The sequence below is a fragment of the Amphiprion ocellaris genome, chromosome 15 (assembly GCF_022539595.1).
Source record: "Amphiprion ocellaris isolate individual 3 ecotype Okinawa chromosome 15, ASM2253959v1, whole genome shotgun sequence".
Classification (NCBI taxonomy): Eukaryota; Metazoa; Chordata; class Actinopteri; family Pomacentridae; genus Amphiprion; species Amphiprion ocellaris.
The window spans coordinates 33,573,366-33,587,174 of NC_072780.1; positions in this window are offsets into that span (position 1 = coordinate 33,573,366).

The following is a 13,809-nucleotide window of genomic DNA, read 5'->3' on the forward strand; positions in this document are numbered from 1 at the left end:
TACAAAACCTTCAGGAATAAAATTCCAATAATTCCTTAAAAGTTTCCCTTGAAAGTTTTATTTTAAAAAATCCCCCAAATTTGGCAAGAAAGTTCTTGTAAATATTTTCAAAAAGTGAGTAAAAATCTCCCCAAAAAATCCTAAAAATATCTAAAGTGATTCCATATATATCAGTAAAACTTCTGATATTTTCTTTAAGAACATTCAGAAAAAAATCAATCAAAATCCAGTGAAATATGCTGGATTTTGGTTGATTTTTATGTGAATGTTCTTAAAGAATTTTTTTTTTAACATTTCTTTTGTTCCACCAAAAGATGTTCAAAAATTTCCCAAAAATGTTGAAAATGTGGACGTCAGAAGTTTCACTGTGAAAAAATATATACATTTTTTCCAAATTTTCAAACTTAAAAACGAGTTAATTTTGACCCACAGGACGATGCGAGGGTTAAGTGAGCTTCCTGGAGGTGTGGAGAATCAGTTTCTTTTCTGATTCTGGTAGGAAATCTTCAATTTCTTAGCTGTTTTCTTCCTGAAGTGTTATTATATTTTTACCCCACATTTTCAAACTTTGAAACGGGTCAATTTTGATCCACAGGACGACACGAGGGTTAAAGAAACCCTCTGGGAGATTATAGGTTTAAGGAGACGCTCTCTGGACCTGAACAGCTGATCAGATTATAGAAATAGAGACGTCTTAACAACCGTCTGATGCCAAATGTGAAGTGTTGAGTCACAGTTTGGCATCGAGTCGACGGAGTCAGAAATCTGTTGGTGGGAATTTCTTTTAGTTATTGAGGTTTGAGTGAGTATGTTTTTACTTTTCAGATTACAAAACTAGAATCAGAGAGCTCAGTCCTCCTCCAAGGCTGCTCATTCCTCTATATGTCAGAAATGCAGCATTTGTTTATTAGCTATTGATGATCAGAAATCACAGCAACATAGAATGTGTCCATTTAATATAGATGTACCCACAAACTAAATGACCTTGCTCTGAGCACAGGTGTGTGTTCTGCATGTGTACGTTATGTACAGATACCGGATCACGTGACCTAAATATGTAGCAGGCAGCAGGAATTGATGGGACTCAGAAACACCCCCACAATTTAATCAGTTGTTCCTTGGATCATTTCTGATGGATAAGTCCTGATAAGTCCTCAGAGGTGGATTTGTAGTAGGATCACAGTCATGTGATCATCAGCAGGCAGCTGATGTAGTGTTCACTGGTTGTCATGGTTACAGTGACGCTGTGCCGCTCTCTGGCAATGATACAGAAATCTTTAACAGATTTGTGGATCCAGACTATAAGCTGCATCACTGACAAAATCTAATCACTTGTTCCTTGTGTCATTTCTGAGCTTCCCTGAAGATTTCATCCAAATCTGTTAGTGTGTTTTTGAGTAAAGTTGTTAAAGATTTCTGTTTCATTGCCAGATAGCTGCACGGCATCACTGTAACTATGACAACAAGTGAACACTACATGATCACATGATTGTGATCCTACTACAAATCCACCACTGAGGACTTATCAGGACTTATCCATCAGAAATGATCCAAGGAACAACTGATTAAATTGTGGGGGTGTTTCTGAGTCCCATCAATTCCTGCTGCCTGCTACATGTTTAGGTCACATGATCCGGTATCCGTACATAACGTACACATGCAGAACACATGCTTTTACTCAGCGCAAGGTCATTTAGTTTGTGGGTACATCTATATTAAATGGACACATTCTATGTTACCGTGGTTTCTACCATGAATTTTTTTCAAGATTTCATCCATTGGAAATGATGCAACTGAGCAGCCTTGGAGGAGTACTGCGCTGTCTGAAGGCTTTTCTTGTTTGTTGACTTTGATACTGACATTTTAAAACTGTCAACAATTTAGTTTTGCTAGTTTTTCTTGTAAAAAATAAACAAAAAAAGTATAATTTCTAGTTGTTTGTCTGTCTAATGCTGCCACACCTTTGGAAACACAAAAAAGATTTTTCCACAAATATTCATGATAATTTTTGAGATTGTGTAAAGTCTTAATGGTGTCCAAAAACTTTTCTCCACCACTGTAGATGTTCTGGCTGTTTAAAGTGAGATTTATGACCCATTTTAAAGGCTGCAGAGTGACCGTGGACGTTCTGAAGGACAGAAGTTTACATCAGCAGAGTGACGGCTTAATTTCAGGCAGTAATGAGGACGCCTGTCCCTGCCTGGACCACTGCAGGGCGTCCGGCCAGTTTACCCCGAAGGACGGAGCCGGGTGGAAAATATAGGGAACAAAAATAGACCAGCTCACTTCCATTTAGTTCTCAGAAGTGGCCCGTCTGTTTTAATAGGTCAGAAAGCAGTGATGACACACATTACATCACCGTCGCATCACTCCAGCTTCCTGCAGATATAATCTCTCCCTGCAGTTTAAACATGAAGGTTACACAACAGCTCCTTACCTAACGGCAGGATTATTACTGCATGGATGAGGTCACACATACATCTGTCACATACTGAGCATGTTTAGGGCTTACATCTGTCAATAAAGGCTTTTCACAGAAGAACGTGGAGGATTAATTCTCCTCCTCGACGTATAGAAGCAGCCAGATGACTTCCTGCAGTTTAAAGCTTCTGCAGCTTCATTAATCTGAAAAAAAGACGTCATTCAGAGTTTTAGTCTCCTTCATCCCACACGGAGAGATCTGGGATGTTAAATACAGAATAAAAGCAATAAATTAATCCAAACTGAGATACTTTAGCTGATTTAAAAACAGTAAAAAAGAAATTGCTCATGTAAAAATACTGATTTTTACTGTGGAGTTTTGGTAACATGTAAACTAATGTTTTTTTTCTGTGATTTCAAGATATATTATCCAGTGTTTGAAAAAAACATTTTGCAGTCCTAAATATACACAAATTTTCCTTCTAAAAAGGTAAATTTTTGTAAAATAATACTTAAAAAATAAATTTTTTTATTCCTTGAATATACATAATATTTCTTTCAAAAACAGCAAATATCTGTAAAATATGTTTTGTTTTGTTTTTTTTGCTGATTTAAAGACAGTAAAAAGGGTGTAATTGTATTTTTGCTGATTACTATTTACAGATTTTCCAGTGTTTCTGACTCCATGTTGATTCCAGTTTATTTTCAATTTTTAAAAAACAAGTCATCAAAGAGATTCACTTCTGTTTTCTCTCCCTAATGGTTTCCATCATTCTAACAGAAGACATCTGTGATTCTCTCTCCTTCTTCATTCTGGTTCCTCAGAGCTGCAGGACTTCAAACTGAACCCCTGTGAGTTAAAATGAGACAGAAACAGGTTCAGAGAGTTCAACAGTTAAACCATGAATCAAACCCTAACATCTGTAATGAAGCGGTGGCAGCTCTGGACAGGGAGGTGTATGTTTTTATGTATTTTCCTGGTTGATTTCTGGATGCAGGCGTTTCATGTGTTTACAGAACAGAGATGAATGTGTTCATTCTTCAGCCTCTAACTGGATGGATGGAGATGAAGAGGGGAAGCTGGCAAGGAGCAAGAAACCCAGCCTTAACCCCAAACCTAACTATAACCTTAATAATAATAACCTTAACCCACCAGGAGATGTTTCAGATCATCAGACAGAGAAACGCTGCATCACCCTCCGAGCTTTTAAATCCAGATCTCCAGATTAGACGACGTCAGAGCTGCTGGACGGAGTTCAGATCAGGTTTAATAATGATGGTGGAGATCTGCAAGAAGGAAATACATTAAAAACAGTAAAACAGTGAAAAATAATTATGTTACCTTACATTTCAGTCTGTAGTTTACACTGTATGCTGTTAGAAAACAAATCATTTAAAAAAACCCTGAAAATCTGACAGCAGCTTCACCAGAAAAATACATGAAACGGTCCGAGTCTGTAATATTTTTTTAAAAACGTAATAATAATAATAATAATAATAATAATAATAAGAAGAAGAAGAAGAAGAAGAAGAAGAAGAAGAAGAAGAAGAAAAATACAGTGAAAATAGCAGCAAATATCTAAAAAATGATCACATTTTAGCTGATTTGAATACAGTTTTAAAAAGTGTAGCTTTACAGACCCTTATTGAAATGAAACAAATTATTGTTTGTAAAATAATTAAAAATAAAACTAAGAAAAATATTTTAAAAAATAATTATTAAAAACTATAATAATAATGAAAATTATTAAACATTTTTTGGATGAGGATATTATGTACAGTTTTGGTCCATGCATAAATTAAATTATTTTCCTGTAATTTTGCTAGACATTATCTGTGACCAAAAAAAGCGGATCTGTAAAATGTTTAAAAATTTACCATTTTTCACTCCTTTATATACAATAAATATCTGTTAAATAATGATTTTTTTTCTTTTTTTGCTTAACTCCTTAAATTTATATATTATTGAAACTGAATTAAAAGTATTTATTTAAACAAATTTTTTTATGCTAAAATTATTTACAGATTTGATACTGAAATACAAAAAAATGTATAGCTGCATATTGTATAAAATGAATTTATTTGTTTGGTTTTTATTATTAATAATTTTCAAAATATTTTTACATGTTTTAATTGCTGTTTTTTTGTATTTGTTAAATTTTTTATTTAGTTTTTTTTTATTTATTTTTTTTACTGTTTTGGCCTGTTGTTTTTTTATGAATAAAATCAAAATGAATTTCCTATTTTCTGATTTTACTAATATAGCTGTTATTTACCAAAACAGGGAAAATCTGTAAAATAACACTTAAACAAAGGATTTACCATTTTAAAATCCTAATTTATATGTGATTTCTTCCAAATAATCTCAAATATCTTTTTAATCTGGTTTGAATATAGTTTTAAAAATTATTTTAAAGCTGCATATTGTATAAAATGTATTTATTTGTTTGATTTTATTATTATTAATTTCTTTAAATAAATGTTAATTATTTGTTAATTTTTTTTCAGATTTTTTACTCTTTTGGCCTGTTGTTTTTTATGATTAAAATTAAAATGAATATCTTATTTTCTGTGATTTTACTTGATATACAGTGGTATGTGAAAGTTTGGGCACCCCTGATAATTTTCAAGATTTTCCTTTATAAATCACTGGTTGTTTGGATCAGCAATTTCAGTTAAATATATCATATAGCAGACGAACACAGTGATATTTGAGAAGTGAAAATAAGTTTATAGGATTTACAGAAAGTGTGCAATAATTATTTAAACAAAAGTAGGAAGGTGCATAAATTTGGGCACCCCAACAGAAAAATTACATCAATATTTAGTAGATCCTCCTTTTGCAGAAATAACAGCCTCTAAATGCTTCCTATAGCTTCCAATGAGGGTCTGGATTCTGGTTGAAGGTATTTTTGACCATTGTTCTTTACAAAACATCTCCAGTTCAGTCAGGTTTGATGGTTTCCGAACATGGACAGCCCGCTTTAAATCACACCACAGATTTTCAATAATATTCAGGTCTGGGGACTGAGATGGCCATTCCACAACGTTGTACTTGTTGCTCTGCATGAATGCCTTAGTAGAATTTGAGCAGTGTTTAGGGTCGTTGTCTTGTTGAAGTATCCAGCCCCGGCGCAACTTCAACTTTGTCACTGATTCTTGAACATCGTTTGCAAGAATCTGCTGATACTGACTGGAATCCATGCGACCTTCAACTTTAACAAGATTGCCAGTACCTGCACTGGCCACACAGCCCCACAGCATGATGGAACCACCACCAAATTTTACTGTGGGTAGCAAGTGTTTGTCTTGGAATGCTGTGTTCTTCATCCGCCATGCATACCACCCCTTGTTATGTCCAAATAGCTCAATTTTAGTGTCATCAGTCCACAGCACCTTATTCCAAAATGAAGCTGGCTTGTCCAAATGTGCTTTAGCATACCTCAAGTGACTCTGTTTGTGGCATGTACATAGAAAAGGCTTCTTCCGCATTACTCTCCCATACAGCATCCCCTTGTGCAAAGTGCACTGAATAGTTGAATGATGCACAGTGACACCATCTGCAGCAAGATCACGTTGTAGGTCTTTGGAGCTGGTCTGTGGGTTGAGTTTGACTGTTCTCATCATCCTTCACCTCTGCTTATCTGAGATTTTTCTTGGCCTGTCACTCCGGGCCTTAACTAGAACTGTGCCTGTGGTCTTCCATTTCCTCACTATGTTCCTCACAGTGGAAACTGACAGCTGAAATCTCTGAGCTAGCTTTTTATATCCTTCCCCTAAACCATGATGTTGAACAATCTTTGCTTTCAGGTCATTTGACAGTTGTTTTGAGGCTCCCATGTTGCTACTCTTCAGAGAAGATGCAAAGAGGAGAACAACTTGCAATTGGCCACCTTAAATCCCCTTTCTCATGATTGGTTTCACCTGTGTATGTAGGTCAAGGGTCAATGAGCTTACCAAACACATTTTGTGTTCCAATAATTAGTGCTAAAGGTATTCAAATCAATAAAACAACAAGGGTGCCCAAATTTATGCACCTGCCTACTTTTGTTTAAATAATTATTGCACACTTTCTGTAACTCCTATAAACTTCATTTCACTTCTCAAATATCACTGTGTTCGTCTGCTATATGATATATTTAACTGAAATTGCTGATCTGAACAACCAGTGATTTATGAAAGGAAAATCTTGAAAATTATCAGGGGTGCCCAAACTTTTACATACCACTGTATCTGTTTTTTAATGAAACAGGAAAAATCTGCAAAATAACTGCAAAAAATTCAAAGCCTGACGGTTAATAACTAATAACTAATAATATTTTACAGTGCAGCATGTTTTTAAACAGCCTGAGTAAAATTAAAAGTCTTTTTTAAAAGTCATTTTTGATGCTGTATGAATGTAGGATGTTTGTATTTAAAAGCTCCATAAATGTTAAATAAACGTTCTTCTGCAGACTGAATGAATGATGGTTAATGAACCCTCGTTTGTGGAGCAGCTGCAGCCTCGAAGCATCAAGTGGTACTGATGAGTCACTGCACATTTCTAAAAGAACACGACGAGAACATTTACATAACAAAACTGTTCTTACACCACGTGGAGTCCAGCGGTCCTCTGCTGACTTCTACTTTTGCTGGACGGATTATTTTTAGACGGTAGAAATGTCGGCTGGGCATCGCTTCACATCTGATATGACAACAGGATTACACAGCAGATACTGGAACTCCAACACACTTTCACTTTCTGAATGTGTTTCAGGTCATTTTAACAAGACACAGCACTGATTCTTTATTGGAAAAGAGTCAAAGCTATTTATATATGCGTGTAGAATAATTAGTTTACTAGTTATCTCTTCTCCAGAGTGAGGATTTGCTGTTTTTCTCTGTTTTATATCTTCATATTTATCTCACCATAACTATGACCACTGGTTTTGAACTGGATGTGTTTCTTTGAAAACCAATGATCACTGCAGTCCCCGCTTCCTTCAGGAAGAAAACTCTCTCTGTGTTTGTGATTGACAGCATGGAGTAAAACAGTTAAGCACACAGCTGATGACTTTGGGTCTTTCTAGCGCTTCTAACTTTCTATCAGAGAATTATTTTACAAGGAAATATCACTGCATGTATATCTCATTTTAAAAACCACTGAGCCCCGCAGTCCCCGCCCCCTTCAGGAAGAATACTCTCTCTGTATTTGTGATTGACAGCACAGAGAAAAGCAGCTGACCACATAGCTGCTGACACTGGGACTTTCTATCGTTTCTACTCTTCTATGTGAGGATCATTGACATGGAAATATCTCTGAATTTACAGCACGTATGTTTCACTCCGAAAACCAATGAGAGCCACAGTCTCCGCCCCCTTCAGGAAGAAAACTCTCTCTGTATCTGTGGTTGATAGTCTGAAGTCTGGTTAGCGTATTTTTGGGCCGTGTTTCAGTTAATATTTCCTACTTTTTTGGTTTTGTTAAACAAAACATGCATGTCCAACATGCGGCCCGTGGGCCAAAAGTGGTCCTCCAGAGGGTCTGATCCAGTCCTCCGGAGGGTCCAATCCAGTCCTCCAGAGGGTCTGATCCAGTCCTCCGGAGTGTCCAATCCGGTCCTCAAAGTGTAAAAATTCCAGAGAAGACATTAACTGCAGATTGTAAATTAGTAAAACTATAAATTTAAAATCATTTCTAGACCATGACAAGTTGTTTGGATCAGAAAGTAAAATACTAGACTGTTCATTGTTCTTTTGTCATTTTGTGTCTCATTTTTGAAATATTTTGTCCTGTTTTTGTTGTTTTTTGTCAGATTTTTGTTGTTTTTTGTCAGATTTTTGTCATTTGTCTCATGTTTTTGTCATTTTGTGGGGGTTTGTTTGTCTCGCTTGTGTTATTTGTCTCCTTTTTTTTGTTTTGTTTCGTGTTTTGTCTAATTTTGTTTCTTGTTTTTGTTGTTTTGTGTCTCATTTTTGCAATATTTTGTCTTGTTTTTGTTGTTATTTGTCTTTTTTTGTCTGACTTTTGTGGTTGTGATCCTCCAGTAAATCCTCTCTGGGTCAGTTCCAGGTGACTAAATGTTGTGTTCCTTTGTCGACACTCTGTGATCTGGAAGTTGTAATGTGGAAATGATAAACTTAAATTTATTTTTCTTGATAAATTTCAGGTTGTTCATGATGTTTAGTAAAAAGCTAATTCCTTAAATGTGAACATTAGGAACCATCAGGAGTTGTGGTTATTTCTAGGTTATTCTGCTGTGGTTTTACTGGTTTTACTGGTTTTACTGGTCCGGTCCACTGGAGATCAGACTGGACTGGACTACGATGATTTGACTCCCTGGACTAAAGTCAGAGGAAACCAAACCTTTCCAGCCAACAGGAGCCTTTCTTTAATGAAAGCCTGTCAGAACCTGTCAACGCAAACACTGTGAGTGGATTCTTCCGGGTTTAGCTGCAGTCGTCGTTCCTGGAAACTGCTGATGTGTTTTGACTGCTCAGGACTCGGTTATGTAACATCCTGCAGCTGCAGCCGCCGTGGGAGGGACGCCTCCGACTTCAGGATCCAAACACTGAACTGAATCCATCCAGTCCAGGACCAGACGTCCAGCTGCACCTCTGGACCTGTTAGTGGACGTTTAGCTGAGGCTCAGAGGCTCAACCCTGCTGGCTGCTGGAAAGGCCCGTTGTTTTCAACCAGGATGACCTCTGCTAGGATTATCTGTGAATGGAGTCGCTGCTGAAGGCTCATTCCACAACTGGAGGACATTTAAAGTAATCCACGTAGAAAATCCTAAAACATGCAGTAGTTGTGTAAATGTTCTTGTCCTGAGACCAAATCTAAAAAAACTAGGAGAAAAGAATGTTTTGGACAAATTCTAAGTAGATTTGGACAAGTTTCGAGTCATTTCACATGTATTTTAGACACATTTTTAATCATTTTGGATGCATTTGAATAATTTATGACAAATTTCAAGTTATTTGGAAAAAGTATCAGCTCATAATGGAAACATTTCAGTGGATTTGGGACAATTGAATGAGTTTCGGACAAATTTTAAGTGGTTTTAGATGAGTTTTGATGAATTTTGTACTAATTTAGACTCATTTCACATGTATTTAGACAGATTTAGACACATTTTTAATCATTTTGGATGAATTTTGCGTTACTTTGGACAAATTTCAAGTCATTTGGAAGAAATATCAGCCCATAATGGAAATATTTCAAGAGATTTGGGATAACTGGATGGGTTTAGAACAAATTTTAATTGGATTTGGAAGAGTTTTGAGTAATTTGGGTCTGTTTTTGATTCATTCAATATTTTGTCTTGTTTTTGCTGTTTTTTGCCCTTTTTTGTCTGACTTTTGTCATTTCTCTCATGTTTTTGTCATATTGTTTCTCGTTTTTATGGCTTTGTTTCTTGTTTTGTATCTTTTTTGTCACGTTTTAGTCTCATTTTTGTTTTGTTTCGTGTCATTTGTCTCATTTTTTGTCATTTTGTGTCTCATTTTTGTAATATTTTGTCTTGTTTTTGTTGTTTTTTGTCTTTTTTGCCTGACTTTTGTTGTTTCTCATGTTTTTGTTGTTTTGTTTCACGCTTTTGTTGTTTTGAATCTCATTTTTTTCGTATGTTGTATTGTTTTTGTCTTATTGTCTGACTTTTGTCTTTTGTCTCATGTTTTTGTCATTTTGTTCCTCGTTTTTGTCATTTTGCATTTCCTTTTTGTCTCGCTTGTGTTTTTTATCTTATTTTTGTCATTTTGTATTTCAATTTATTCGTTGTTGTGTGTATCATTTTTGTTGTTTTGTTTCACACTGTTGTCATGTTTTGTGTCGTTTGTGTCATTTGTGTAATTTTTTGTCAAATTATTTTCTCTTTTTTGTCTTTTTCGTGTCGTTTGTATCTTTTTTTGTCATTTTGTTTCTCGCTTTTGTCGTTTTGCGTCTCATTTTTTGTAATATTTTGTCTTGTTTTGTTGTTTTTGTCTTTTTTGTCTTCTTTTGTGGTGTTGATCCTCCAGTAAATCCTCTATGGTTCAGTTCCAGATGACTAAATGTTGTGTTTCTTTGTGGACACTCTGTGATCTGGAAGTTGTAATTTTCAGGTTGTTCATGGTGTTTAGTAAAAAGATAATTCCTTAAATGTGAACATTTTTGCACTAAAACAAAGGAACCGTTAGGAGTTGTGGTTATTTCTGGGTTATTCTGCTGTGGTTTTACTGGTTTTAATGGTTTTACTTGAGATCAGACTGGACTGAATGTGGAACCTGGACTAAGATGAGTTGGACAGCTCTGCTTTAGCTCGTCCAGGAAGTTTAACTGATATGTTTGGAGACGTGTCAGATTTTCTCATCATGATGATCACAAAGTAAACAGAAGACGGTGTTCTGGTTTCATATATCAGGAATGTTTGTTTGTATGTATCTGACGGGACAATTTAATGAATTACATAATAATGTTACACCGAGTTATGAAACCTGAGTCTTCAATTAAACCAGACAGGAGTGCTGCTAATTTGTCAGCTCAGAAATAACTGGAGACTCGTAGAAATAGAACCACTGCTAAAGAACAGGACTGTTGATATGATAATCTGTGACTTTGCATTGAAGCACTGTTTCCACCAAGAACTTAGAGGAGGCTTCTGTGAAACTTAACCCTCCTGTTGTCCTCATTTACAGGCACCAAAAAATAGTGTTTCCTTATCTGAAAAAAAATCCAAAAATTCAGTAAAAAAATTCCCCAAATTTCAGAAAATTCGCAAAACCTTCAGGAAGAAAATTCCATCCATCCATCTGTTATCTATACCGCTTAACCGTCATTAGGGGCTGGAGTCTATCCCAGCTGACTGGGGCAAAGGCAGGAGACACCTGGACAGGTAACAGTCTGTCACAGGGCTGCATATACAGACAATCACTCTCACATTCACACCTACGGGCAATTTAGAATAATCAGTTAACCTCAGCATATGTTTGGACTGTGGGAGGAAGCTGGAGTACCTGGAGAAAACCCACACATGGACAGGGAGAACATGCAAACTCCAAAGAAAATTCCAATAATTCCTTAAAAGTTTCCCTTAAAACTTAGATTTTTAAAAAATCCCCCAAATTTGGAAAGAAAATTCTTGTAAATATTTTCAAAAAATGAGTAAAAATCTTCCAAAAAAATCCTAAAAATATCTAAAATTATTACATATTTATCAGTAAAACTTCTAATATTTTCTTTAAGAAAATTCACGTAAAAATCAACTAAAATCAGCAAATTTTGCTGGATTTTGGTTGATTTTTGTCTAAATGTTCTTCAGAAAGATTTTTAACATTTCTTTGTTTTCCACCCAAAAATGTTCACAGATTTCCCAAAAATGTTGATAATGTGGACATCAGAAGTTTCACTGTGAAAATACTTGAACTTTAAAACAGGTCAGTTTGACCCGCAGGACGACACAAGGGTTAAGAAACTGCATTGAAGCATTGTTTCCACCAAGAGCTTAGAGGACTCTTCTGTGACATCTTAACCCAGAACGATTAAATAACAGTCAAAACATGAACTAATAACCTGGACGTGATTCTAATGAGCCGTACAGGAGTGTGTTCAGGTCGTAAAGAGGCTGGATGGAGTTGATTGTTTGCTCTGATTGTTTGGAGAGGAGCTAGTCGGCGCTAATGTCAATGCAAATACAGACCCACACAAAGAAACACAACCGCCGGCCTGGTTTAGAAACCATTAGTTCACTTTCTAGGAGGGTGGAGAGAGAAAAAGCTCAACGATTTATCACCGTGGAAGCTTTTATTTCAACTGCTGTTGAGAATTATTGTTAACCTAGTTTTAATAAAGACCACTTTAGCTTCATAATCAAGGTACAGAATGTAATGTTGGAAGAGTTTAGCTTAACCCTAACCCTAATAACCATCATCGTTGTGCTACTGAGGAATAAAATCTGGATTTCTAGGAACCAATAACAGTCATGTGGGGTGGATCTAATGCTAAATAGTGATGGTGGAATTGTTTTTGGTTCAACATTTTAATGCAGGGAGACGAGCGCTGTGATTAAAATGGATAATCCACATAAAAATAGCAGCAAATCCTCTGTAAAAGTTGATATTTTCAGTGTGGTTGGTTGCTGCTGTTGTTGTTTACTGTCAGGTTTGAAAATTCTAACGCTCGGATCACAGAAGGAGAGGAGAAAGCTGCTTATTTACATTACCATTCAAAAGACAATTCCATGTTTTCCATGAAAACTCCCACTTTTATCCATGTGCTAACATAACTGCACAAGGGTTTTCTAATCATCAATTAGCCTTTCAACACCATTAGCTAACACAATGCAGCATTAGAACACAGGAGTGATGGTTGCTGGAAATGTTCCTCTGTACCTCTATGGAGATATTCCATTAAAAATCAGCTGTTTCCAGCTAGAATAGTCATTTACCACATTAACAATGTCTGCACTGGATTTATCATTCATTTAATGCTATCTTCATTGAAATAAAACTGCTTTTCTTTCAAAAATAAAGACATTTCTAAGAGACCTCAAACTTTTGAACAGTAGAGTACATGATTTAAAGTTGCTCTATATTAGTTAAAGTTGATATTATTAGTTGAAGTTGCTCTATATTAAAGTTGCTTTATATTAGTTAACCCTCGTGTCGTCCTGCGGGTCAAATTAACCCGTTTTAAAGTTTGAAAATGTGGGGAAAAAAAAATATTTTCACAGTGAAACTTCTGATGTCCACATTTTCAACATTTTTGGGAAATTTTTGAAAATCTATGCAGCAAAATTCACTGGATTTTGGTTGATTTTTTTGGTGAATGTTCTTAAAGAAATATTTTTAGCATTTCTTTTTTCACCAAAAAATGTTCAAACATTTCCCAAAAATGTTGAAAATGTGGACATCAGAAGTTTCACTGTGAAAATGTGTTTTTTTCCCCACATTTTCAAACTTTAAAACGGGTTAATTTGACCCACAGGACGACATGAGGGTTATGAAGACTGTAAATGTTGTCAAAGTAGCTTCTAGAGTGTTGAATTAAGGATATGGACACTTTTGTAGATGAGAGATATTTCATGTAGTCATTGTAGTTTAATGATTGTAGATTGATGGGCAAAAATGATTATTTTAAAATGAAACTAAAACTTTATGAAGTGTAGAAAAGTTGAGAACAGTTCTATTGTACATTTATTAAAAGTGAAAGATCAGAATACATTTTTCACTGCAGTCGTTAAGTACCGCAATGAAAACTAGAAAAGCCCTCAGAGAGCTCAGTCCTCCTCCAAGGCTGCTTATTCCCTCAAATGTCAGAAATGCAGCATTTGTTTATTAGTTATTGATGATCAGAAATCACAGCAACATAGAATGTGTCCATTTAGTTTCAGCTTCACGTCTTCCTGTTCTCCATCATCATCGTTGGTTAAT